Raw genomic sequence first — 13,411 nt, 5'->3', positions numbered from 1 at the left:
CCTCATCGCATAGTTTTTGAGAAAAAAAAATTGGGGAATGTTTTTTTCCGAAGCAGACCTACAAAATATTCAGGGTGTTTCAATATTTCGTCGCCATAGAACAACTACGTATATTTTTAATCAGAAGAAGTTAATTGCACTGATTGCACACAATATACCTCTATACAAAAGTGCTTCGTTGGTCTGTTAGAAGACATCAATCAAAAACACAAACCTGACCGTAAATTAATTTAAAATTTATTTATTTTTTTTAAGCTTTTCATGAAGCTTATTGTCAAATATAATTTGTGATACTAGCATAAAATTTCAAATTTTTGCCAACTAGACTATTAGCGCAAAATATATTTTATGCGCCTACATAGATTGATGTGACAAGAAACGTTTTTTGAAAGTCAGGCCCGGAAATATATTTTTCTCCTTAAAAGTATGCGCGATGGCGTTTTTTAACAAGAGATACAAAATGTTGTAAATAGTCAAACATTTTACGCCAATAAGACATTTTACGAAAAAGAATTGATCGTCGGTGGAATTGGAAAATATTTATACTAAAATTTATATAGGGCTAAGTACTAGTTTTTAGTCTATTTGCTTAGCAAAACATACACCCAAAATCTCATTCAAAATGGAATAAGGGTCCTTAAAATATCTTAAAAAATTTGATGCTCTCTAACGGAGAAACGAAGTACTTACTTTTGTATAAAGGTAAATTGTGTCCAATGAACTTATTTTGATTTCAAAAATATGTAGTAGTTCTATGTCCACGGAATATTGGTACACTCTGTATATTATATCGTCCCATTGCTGACAAAAGTCACTAACTGACTTTTTATTACTTCCGATAAAAACGCGTCTAAAGATTAACTGCATTGTATAAAGTTGTTGGTGACTATTCGATATTAAAATACAGCATTAACAGCCAGAAATCGTAGATAAATGACTTTTTAAATACATTCTCCGCTTCAAAATATAGTTTTAGTCAAAGACATTTGGTTTTAGTGATTGACTTTTCAGATTATTCGATAAAATGTTAGTTAGTGACTTTTGGCAGCAATAGGACGATATTTTTTATATTTCTGGTGTATTTATCATATATTTTATCTTTTTTTAATTTAAAAAGATCTTGTTTTATTTATTATTTGTATTTGTAATTCCAAATCATATTATTCACCTTAAAATTTAATTTATAATAATTCTTTATACTAAATTCTGAGAGAGGTATTTATCATTAAATAATTCAAATTATTAAATCATTTACAAAAAAATTATTTTAAGTAAATATCGATAGGTATTATAAATTTTTTATTCAATTTTTATATGTAAGAAACTGTAAATGAATCACCGAAGTTATTCTGTAAACTTTGCCGAAGCCTATGTATATCAGAAATTATAACGTTTATATTATTATTACTATAGTTGTTAAAACGTTTTTAGACGTTCTAGTTGTGGAATTAATAACAGTGAAAATTTTGTATTTGTTTATCAATATTTTTATTTGTAAATGTACCACAAACTAATTATTAAAAATCTATGATATAAACAAAACATAGGTATACGACTCAAAGTCCGGCACCTTCGCCATTTAAAAAAAAATCTGGTTACCCATACAGTTTGAAAATAACAGAAGTTATAATTGGAACCCTCAGTAGCAATACCCTATATTATTTTTAAAATTAAAAGCAACAATTTTTTAGATCTTCATGTGAGTTTTGTATGATTGTTGCATTTTGCAGTAAAACACCATTTGGATTATTCAACTATTTTTAACAAAATAGTATCATTGTATTTTTTAATTAATTAATTTAATTGTGTAAAATAAATATTTAACAAGGTGGCATAGATTTATACGAACACATTTATTCAAAATTTAATATATCAAAATATATTTTTGAAACTTGGAGCTTTTGAAAAATAAAATATTTTCAGTTCGGCGAATGCGCTAGGAAAATGAAGATAGGACTTTTCACAATTATTATTTTTAAATCATTATTTTTTCTTGATATTGTAGTTGTAAAATTCCTAGTAGCAGAATATGTTTCATATAAAAATGATCTCAAATATATGATCTATGTAAATCCAAACAAAAATAGCAATATATTTTGTTTTCTATTATTTAAGCATCTATAATAATACAAAGTGTGTATACCATAGAGTTAAAAATTGTGTATTGTGTATACCTACATAGAGTTAGCAACCAAAAAAATTAAAAGAAACGCATTTCAATATTTAAATGATCAAAGACAAATATTTCCCAGCACATAATAATAAAAATTTATTATAACAGCTAGTATAAAATATATACATATATTATGTCAATGATTTTGAGAAAAAAATTTATGTAATTAAAGTGTATTTGTATGAGTTAAGAGCTTTCACATTATACAGGGTGTAAAAAAATAGTGTATCTAATTATACACAATTTAGTGTACAGAAAAAAAAATAAATTCAAAAACATATTAAATAGATTAATTCTAGTTTTCTAATTTTTGTCGACTTGAAAGTCAGTTACCGGTAACGGCTATACGCCTACCTTTTAATCCATAAGGATATTTCGAGATTTTTATTTTTTTTTATTTCATTATATAAGCGTACTACAGCTATTGCTTGGAAATTATTTAATCGTTTTGGTTAACTAATAAGTATAGATTATTATATTTTAAGAAAGCAGATTACAAGTAAAATTAAATAAAAAAATAATATATATAAAGAATTTTCTATTTAAATTAATTTGTGGAATGTATATATGTTTGGGTCATATTTCAAGAATGACAGCTGCCAGCGAAAATTTAGTTTTTGTTACGTCACTGAGTTAAAACTACGTGAAAACCTCTACCAGACTCAGTTTTCACCTTTTAATAATAACAATTAATCTCTAGAACAGAAATAAGATAAAAAATGTTTAATGAGAATATTTGTTATGGGTTAGTAATAAGCAGTAATGATATAAAAAATATATAATTGCCTGTGGTAGGCAACGCCTTTTTGCTTACATAGGCTAAATGCACGCCACTGACAAAAATAGTAGAACAGATTATTAATAAATATTTCTAGTCATATACTAGAAATAATAATAGTCTAACATTTAAGGTATGTAGAGAGGATCGTTAATCATCGTGACCTTAAAAATCTATTGTGTTCCCCTATCTTGAGTTATAACTCACCATACAGAGTCTATAACTCTTCATGCATCAGGATTTTCCGCTTGTAGAGGGGTCAGAGGGTATTTTCCAAATACTTTTAAATAAAATATACGACGGCCTCCCCATAAGAGCAATGAGAAGATTTACGTCCCAGTATTGAAGGACAGAAAATCAAGTCGAATGGTTTAAAGACATAAGTTCATCCTTGTTTAGTCAAACCTCCTACAACACAAGGATAGACTCATGTAGGAAATGCATTGAAATTCTATAGCCATCCTTCAATATCAGGACAGGAATTTAAGCGGTACCCTCCGTATATTTTATTTTAAACGTATTTGCTATTTTCCATTTTCATATGACAACAGATGTTCTTCCTCCGAGGAGTGGACATATATACCTCCTAAGAAGGTATACACCTTTCAGTCGAGGAACTTATCGTTTCCGGCTGAGATACCCGTAAGGTGGAAGCTGGAGGATATGTGTCCATTTTCTCCACACTTTAACTTTGTCTCTCCTTAGATCTCATACCGGTGTTGTCCCAAATCTATAATAGAGGATATATCTCTCCTTCTCTATTGCCTCTTTCGATTTGAGATCGTCTCCTTGGATTGATTCACTTCCTATTGTGAAGACCTGACTATGGCCTTCCTCCCTCGAGTTGATGGCTCGCCACCTCGATGTTCTAGCATTGGAGTTTTGAGCCTAGATAAGGCTCAGCAGGTAGGTGGCATTTTTCCCTTTGCTCCTCGGCTGAAAGATCGCGATGGTCGTCTCTTTAAGGATCTTTTCTACCTTTACTGCAACCAATCCGGCCCCTACCAATTCTTAAGCTTAGGCGACGTTTCCACCAACCAATCCGACGATTTTGATGCATAATCTATGAGGACCATGCCCACCCGAAAGTGTATCTCCACAAATTGCAGCTGACCGACATTTTGTGGATTGTTGTTAAAATTCGCTTGCTACTACTTCGTTCAGTATCGCCCCTTCTAGAACCGTTTGCTAGTTGGTGCTCTGGGAAATTCTTTAGCAGCACGACCATTTTCACGTCCAGCAATAGCAGCAAAACTGGTGATACGTCTCTGCTTGCCTCTCGGTGTTGGAAGGCTTCCCATGCTGGCTATTTTTCTCTACTTGTCAGAGCGGAGGTGAGAGGTTCTCGCTCCCTCTCTTGCCCTTTGGTGGAGATGTGCCTGGCTGTTTCTTGGACCCTTTAATCTTTCCTTTTTTAGGGAATGCTTTGGCTTTTTTTTTCTTCTGGGTCCTTCGTGGATCAGTCGCAAGAATCTTCGTACTTCTGCTTCGCTAAGACCTACTTTCAGTGGATAATCTAGATCATCTGGTTGACCTGGTTTACCCAGGCCGGGTAGGCGAAACAGTAGCTTGTGTCGCTTTTGTTGAGTCTCGTGTTCGGCTCCCAACCTTTTCTAGAGGAGATGGTAGCTTGTGTGCCACCTGTGGAGACATCTCACCCCTCTCAGCCTCTCGAGTCAGTCGCCTCTCCTGGATATAGTTCCCTTTAGGGTTAGTCACTTTGAATTTTCATTGATAATGTTCCCAGTGTTGCTAGAGGGTTTCCCCAGAGCTTGATGGGTGATGTCTTTTATTCTTGATCACATAGTGTTCCCACGAGTTGCTAATCTTAGTCGGTCCACTTCTACAGAGATCCGCATGTAGAAGTATATAACCGGTAAATACAATGGGGTGCGTCCTGGGTGCATATTTTTATGTTGCACAGAGATTATCCATTCGGAATTAGTCGGGTCTGCTGCGATTCGGCGGTATGTAAGTTATACTCGGGAGAGCATTTTCTTGGATAAAGCGAGTGCAACATACAGAAACATTGTAACATATGTATGTATATGCCAGTTTAATTTTTAGAGCTTATAGGAAAATGTTATAACTAACACGAAATAGTTAAGTAAATAACTATTCTTTTATGAAACACGCTTGATATTTTATGATATTCTCAGTGTCTAACGTGTCATACCTACACCAGTTCTAACATTGTCGATAACACTAGTTCGGTCTACTGAACTAAGTGGTAGGTATTAATGCTTTGCTGTTATATTGTAGAGGAAGAAATAATTCAGAATTTGGTTGTTTTCCAGTGGCAATGCTATAAAATTTGAGTTTGTTTTCAGCAGTCATTGTATTGCAAATATTTAAAATATTGATTTTTTTTATGGAAGATGCCTGATGGTCACAAAATTTACCATTAAATCCAACCGGACAAGAACATTTACACACAGTCATATCTACATCATAAATACTATCATAATTGTTTGCACTTTTAACCCGGAACTCCATGGTAGTTAAATCCGATGACACTACTTCACAAGCATCATTTGTATCAATCAGATATCTATCTATTACTTCTTTTGACACTCTGTTAAAAGTTAAATCAAGAATATTCTTTGACTGAAGTATTCTTCAAAGCCATTTATAATAAAATCGCATAACTGAGTTAAATTAAAGGATTTCTTGCGTTCAATGGGGATGTCTTTTAAAAGTCGACAAATTACCTGAGAAAAATTGTTGGTGTCGGATCCCCTCAGAATCTGCGTTTTTCTGTAGTACAAACACCACTGTTTATCTCGAAGGAATAACTTTCCTACCTATATATTTTTTTAAGTTCTCATGTTTACATTCAGTTTGATTTATATATTATATCAACTTTAATTCGTAAACTCAGTTTCTTATAAACTTTGGTATTTACCATATTATACAGGGTTAATCGAAGGGTTGTTTTTTTACCCTAATTTTAAAACACCCTGTGCAATAATTCCGTGTGTAAATTTTCCTGAAATATAATTTTACGGTCAGAACCATGTCTCCTAAGCATTTTGTTTTTTGGATCATGTCAATATAAGCCTTCGTTAATTTTTCAGAGCAAAATGAGTTTGCCACCAACAATTTACAATTTTTTCAATTATTATCATTTCCTTTTGGCGGCTTTGTATGAGTTCAATCTATACTAATATATAAAATCCTTAAGTGACTGACATACTGATTAATCACGATCCTGCTCAAACCACTCAAAGTAAGAAGCTCAATTTTGGCATACGGGTTGATTCTAGGGTGTAGAGGTTCGATAAGAAGGGATTTTTCGAAATTCCAGTTCCAAAAGGGTGAAACCACCCCTCAAATATTACAATATTTTTTATTTAAAAAACGGTCAAGTTTCCTAAAAAACGCTTTAACGCGTATATTTTATTTTGTTTTTTTACATATTTTAAGATTTTTTAAAAATGTATACAGGGTGTTTCGAAAAATCTGGTCATTGTTTAATCACGATCCTGCTTAAAGCGCTTGACGTAAAAAACTGATTTTTGGAAAACAGATTGACTTTAGGTTGTAGAGGTTCGATAAGAAGGGATTTTTCGAAACTCGAATTCTAAGGGGGTGAAACTATCCCTCAAATATTAAAATATTTTTATTTAAAAACCGGTGAGTTTTTCGGAAAAACTCTTAAACACGTATATTTTATTTTGTTGTTTTACATATTTTACGATTTTTTATAAATTTATACAGAGTGTTTCATAAAATATGACCATTGAGTAATCAAGATTCTGCTTAAACAGCTTGACGTTTAAAGCTGATTTTTGACAAACGGATTGACTGTGGGGTGTAGAGGTTCGATAAGGAGGTGTTTCTCTAATCTCAAATTCCAAAAGGGTGAAAACGCCCCTCAAGTATTACAATATTTGTTATTTAAAAAACGGTTAGTCTTTCAGGAAAACGCTTGGACAAGCATAATTTATTTGGTTTTTTTACATATTTTAATTTTTTTTAAAAATCATACAGGGTGTTCCAAAAAGTTGGGTAATTTCTTAACCACGATTCTGCTTAAATTGCTTGACGTAAAAATCTTATTTTTGGCAAACGGATTTTTCGAAAGTCAAATTCCAACGAGATGAAACTACCCCTCAAATATTACCAAGTTATATAATAATATCGCCATATTGTTTTTCTCATGCTGACATAAATGTGAGAAAATTTTATCCAGTTTGTATGTTAATGGAAGTTCTTGCTTTGCTTTATCATCACCATTACAAATGATTAATTCGACGCGAACGAAGCCGCTGGTACACGCTAGTACATATATAAAATCATCAGTGATTCTTATTTGAAAGGACATTGAGGCTTTTCTAGTGGTTTTATTATTTGTATTTTATAAGTATTTTTTTAAGAAAAGGGGAGATTTTGTTCTAGGTTACTTTACATTATTGGGGATATTGAAACTTTTTAGTATTGAAATTATTAGACACACAAATAGTAGAACAGATTATTAATAAATATTTCTAGTCGTACCGGGTGCATCTCAAAAGTGGACCCCTACGACTTTTTTATTTTTTTCAGATAAAAAAACGAGATTTAGTATGTTAGCATACGACATAAATTGGGATTGATTGACGTATTCAATTGTTTTCGGCCACTTCCTGTTTCACCGGAAATTACTACAACTTTTGATTTTTAAATGGCATCCTCTGTATTTTTTTAATTTGGTCGATAGAAAATGTCGCTCTGAATAGAATGACATATTCGCTTTAAAAGACATCGTATTTTAAATTTCAATCTAGTGTGCCATGGCTGTATTAAAAACATTAATTTTTAATCAAGGAGCTTTGGAAAAATATATTTGACCATTTAATGTTTTTAGTGTCTTGTCCCCCCCCCCCTAGCCGGTTCAAAGATGCACATATCGTATTTTTAATCATATCTCAATTTTTTCAATTGGAACGGGGATGGCTCATTAGCATATTTGAAAAAAGCATGTTCCGCAAGTAATTTCCGGTGAAACTGGAAGTGACCGCAAAGAATTGAATACATCAATCAATATTAATTTATGTCATATACTAACATACCAAATCTCGTTCTTTATCTGAAAAAATAAAAAAGTTTTAGGGGTGAGCTACTTTTGAGACGCACCCGGTATACTAGAAATAATTGTCTAAAGGTATACAATTGGGATTTAATTCAAAATTGTAATTTCTCATGGCTATACTTTTACTAGTAACAGCAAAAAAGTATAACTTTTTTAATTGAAAAATAAAACAAATATGATATTTTTTATTAACTATATTTAATAGAGTAGAACAAATTTGGTTGTAAGTGCATACTTGCTATATTATTATAGAAATAAATTATTGCCTATTATATCAACAATTTAAAAAATTCTTTTTTTTAATAATATAAATGTAATTATTGTACCGTATGATCGAAAAAAAACGGCGGATGGCTATGAAATGAAGATCGCTGTCGTTTTATATGTAAATTTATATGGGAAATGTCATCGATCGTCATTTCCCAGCCAACTGGACGCCGTTTTTTGTTTGATCATACGGTATATCATATACGTATACGGTATATCATATACGTATACGGTATATCATCAAGGAAATCAAGCCATGAAAAAATAATTTATAATTATGAAGATATATTAATTATAATTAAGATATTATTATTATATTATGATAGTTGAATTAATAATATAATTATTATACTTAAATAAATATTAACATAGTATAAACTGGCAGGACGTAAGGACTCCTGGTGTTTTATTTATTAAATATATTTTACATAAATCTTTTTCATACTGACGTAAATACATACAAATGCTAGTTTTACATAATTAATGGTAAATGTCATAGAGGCACAATCTACAGGCCTAATACTAAAGTCTATCCATCAAAAGAAAGGACGATTTTGACAGACAAGGTCCATTAAATGACAAGAAATTGAAATGTTGATTTGAAAATGAAGACAGAAATTGCTATTGCCATTATTCTATCTTTGGACTCTATATATACTAAATATATCATTATGTTTGTTTATTCAATGTTCTTTCTTCCACATTTCTATTGTAAACTTCGAAACTTGCCATAACTATATTTCAAACACTCAGTCTTTAGTTCTATAATTCCAACTAGTCTTGTACTGACTTTTATGGTAACCATGATTTACATAAACGACGTGTTCACTAGGCTTCTTATCGAATATATACCCTCTAACTAGAGATACTAATCCAGCCGTGAATGCCATTTGATTCATCATTTGAACAACACCAGCAGCAATTTTTATTCCGGGTAATATCCAGGGCACCACGCCAGAAATCATAACGGCAGGGATCAAAATATAGGAAAACATTTTGTTTTTACTCGCTGAGGACATGAAATTCATAACGCTGTCTCCAATGCTCCTAGATAACATTGTTTGGTTTTTTGTAAGCAAGGACAATATCAGCATGGATTTGCTAAGCTTGAGATTTACTTTTGTATTCTTGCTGATTGGAAAATTGATTGTATTCAAATCTTCACATAATCTACAGTTATTTAAAACCTTAAAATGTACTGACTGTTCTGTATTGTTACCTTTTTGCTGCATTAACCAATCAGTTTTATTTTTCATCTTCGTTGGGATGTTAAAACAATTATTTTCGCACAGGATATCTTTTACGGTTAAGGCACTTTTATCACTGTTCACTACATTAAACTCACTGACATTTTGATACAAATCATTTAATTTGGAACTGTTTCGAGTGTTACTTTGACTATGACCATATACTGCTACGTACTGCTGGTAAGAAAAGATTATAAACAACATGCACGTGGTTTGTAACAAATAGACGTTAACTTTCGTCATTTTCTCTGGTTCACAATCTTTGCACAAATGCCTCAAGAACGGCGGAAGAATACCAACCTACTTTTGTGATTCTTCATCTCACTTTAATTTCCGTTGGTTTATAACGTATTATATATTTTATTCCTATTTTAATTGAAACTTATATAATATTAAAAATATTTACTTTCGACGTATTGGATGAAAAGTAAATCTAAAACAGAGGGAAAGTATTTTAATATAAATATATTACCTTGATTTTTAATAATAGTATTTCTAAATGTTTATTAACTAGAATTTTTATATCTACCAGTAAAAATACTGGGTAATCTTACATGATCTTTACTGAAAAACTAGTGCGAGAAGTATAATTATTGTTGTAATATTGTTACGGTTATTTATTAAATTGAAATTAACATGAAATAGGTATTCACATAAACTTATTTTAAAACTACGAAATTTGCATAGAAATCCTTTCTGCGTTTAAGATAATAATATGGATGTAGGTGGTAAAAGTTGTTTTAATTAAATGTAGTATAATATAATACAGTTTAATACTAATACAATAATTTAATAATACAGAGATAAAATACTGTACGTACTTCTATTTTTATGGTTTATATATTTGATATTTTAATAGTAATATGTCATTTGTCTTAAAAATATATATGGTCATAAATCAAAAACAACACGGTATAGTTTATGCGTCTTTATGGTATTGTATACAGGGTGGTCCCAAAATGTATTCCGGAAACTTCAGCAGCATATTCTACAGATAAAAATAAGTAAAAAAGTTCGTATAAATGTACATGTATCCCAAAATGCTTAGTTTTGGAGATACAGGGTGTAGAAGTTTAATTTTTTTTTCTATTTTTTCCAAATAATTTCTGAAGTAACGTCAATATTTAGATGAAAATTTCTCATATCAAAAAACTCCCAGACACCAATTTTCATGCAAATATTGACGTTAATTCTACACCCTGTATCTCCGAAGCTAAGCATGGTCATAAATCAAAAACAACACGGTATAGTTTATGCTCTTTATGGTATTGTGTTGACAGGGTGGTCCGAAATGCATTCCCGAAACAATGGCAGCATATTCTGCACCTAAAAATAAGTAAAAAATTTTGTATAAACTTATGTCCTAAAATGTTTTAGTTTCGGAGATACAGGGTGTAGAAATTTCATTTTTATCTCGATATTTTTCCTATTAATTTCTAAACTAAATTCGGATAAAAATTAGTATCTCGGTTTTTCTCTAATATGAGAAATTTGATTTCGATGTCAATATGACTCCTACTTACAGGGGGCGTCACCTACATCTTCAACATTTCTACGTGTAACATTTTTATCAGTGGAAATACGGCAACGAGATATTTACAGTGACTAGCTATAAAGGCACGGTCTTAGGTGTCACTTTCATATTGCGGCTGAGTCGCTTGGTTGTTAGAATGTGATCCTATGAAATTTATGTTGCCATATTTCCCCGCTTTACTCTATATTTATAAAACAATGAATATGACATTATTGTGGGAAATAAAAACAACTAAACTAAAAAATCCTAGGCATAGCCCACACATGAATACTATATATGAATAAAAATATAGAAAACTAAAAAATTATAGATACATCTACATTCCGAGTTGCAGCCCGTTACCGTTCTTGGTGTTGGATGACTATCCTTGTTGTTTATATACCGATCGGGACAGGTCAACTCTGTGTATAGGATTTTAACGTGTAAGACAGTGATGTAGGCAGCTTAATGGCAAATCAAATGTATTAAAAAGAGAAAAAAGTTGGGTGGGTATGGGTGGGTATGGGTGGTTACATTTCTTCTGAGCGGTATTGCCGGATTTTGCATCAAAATTTCAAACCGCAGAAGTAGACGTTTCAAAAAAATGTTGGGTTGGATCAGGGTTGGATCAGGGTTCTAATTAATGATATTATTTGACAATATGCTATTAGTTATGCAGAGGTTGTTAGAGGAAGTTTATCTGGCAACACTGAGTGCAGTCTCGAATTATCATCGGTATCGGAGTCAATTTGTGCTCCCACCATGCTCATTCTTAATCCCGCCTACACGTTTACGAACCGGCAACACTGTATCCCCCCTTTTATTTTGCGTCTCTCTCTGTCAACCGGTCAATTGTATTATTCTCTGTCGTATCCATTAAAATCCTATACACAGTAATTAAATGACCAGGACTGTATGTGTGTTTCCTTATGGTAGTGTCAGGTCTTCTATCCACTTGGTCCTCCCGCACTGATGAAGCCAGAAGGCAGAAACTGCGGTCTGCGGGTAGTTTTATTTATCTATAGTATTCCTGGTGTGGGCTATGCCTAAGATTTTTTAGTTTAGTTGTTATATATTTATATATATATTATCCTCATCCTCCCTCAAGTTGATGACTCGCCAACTCGATTTTTGCATTGGAGTTCTGAACCTGGATAAGGCTGAGCAGGTAGGTGGCGTCTTTCCCCTTGTTCCTCCGCAGGAAGACAGTGACGATCGCCCCTTTTTGGGGTGTTTTCTCCCTTCATTGGAACCAATTACCGGCCCTTGCCAATTCTTAAGCCTAGGTGCCGTTTCCATCAATCCCTGCCGATTCTTGAGATACACAAACTATGAAGAGCATGCCCACCCAAAAGCGTGAAAAGAGTGAAAAGAGCAAAACTCAGCTGACACCGAACCGTTTGCTGGTCTGTGATCAGTGCAATCTCTGGGTAATCCTAGTACAACAATAGCGGCATAGCTGGTGATACGTCACTGTTTGGCTCTCGGTTTTGGATCAAGAACAGTTAACCTAATTTTTAATTAATTTAAGTTTACCGTTCTTGGTGTTGGATGACTATCTATCTTGGCCTGTTTCCCTCCTGCCAGAGCAGACGTGAGAGGCTTTCGCTCCCCTCTCTTTCACTTTTGTGGAGATGCGCCAGGTTGATTCTTGGTTCCTTTACTTGCAAGAAGCGTTTTCGCTTTTGTTTCCCTCCCGCCCTTACGCTCAAAACGCTTACGGGTTTTCGCTCCCGCCCTTACCAGAGGAGGTGGTAGTTTCTTTTAACCTGGTTCCGCCATCGTAGGATTTAGTTTTTTTTTGGTGAAGTTATCTCCTCTTGGTCCAGGCGGTTAAGCCAAGACTTCCCCACACCCTCTACCCGTGGGACATGTAACCTAACCTAATATGACGGATAGGATAATCCCATCCGGCATCGTTATATCGTTATTTATATATCGCTACATCCAGGGACGAGATAATGAGATGTTCCTTAGAAATCAGCCAATGTGTTAGATGGAATTTCCCCTAGCACCTGACTAGGAACTTTCCCACCAACGACGAGATCTCCTAAGGAAGGTCAACTTATGATAATTTTATTTGTAAAATTATATGATGTATGTTATCGATTGGCATACCCTACCATAACAGTGAAACATCTGTTCTTTTCATTCTTGTTGGTAATTAAGTTGAATCAGATTAGATAAATTATGTGTAAGAATCAATTTTGAGATTTTTCCACTCTATAGATGATTTAAATTCAGGACCGTTAAGCGGAGCTGCAGGGCAAAAATAAATTTCGCCTAATAAAAAAATGGTTTATATAAACGAATCTCGAAGATTAAAGTGTTTCATTGTACTTAAAACACGAGTTATTAC

This window comes from Sitophilus oryzae, unplaced genomic scaffold (assembly GCF_002938485.1).
Source record: "Sitophilus oryzae breed Bouriz unplaced genomic scaffold, Soryzae_2.0 scaffold_980_pilon_pilon, whole genome shotgun sequence".
Lineage (NCBI taxonomy): Eukaryota > Metazoa > Arthropoda > Insecta > Coleoptera > Curculionidae > Sitophilus > Sitophilus oryzae.
Note: the sequence above shows the minus strand (reverse complement) of the source record.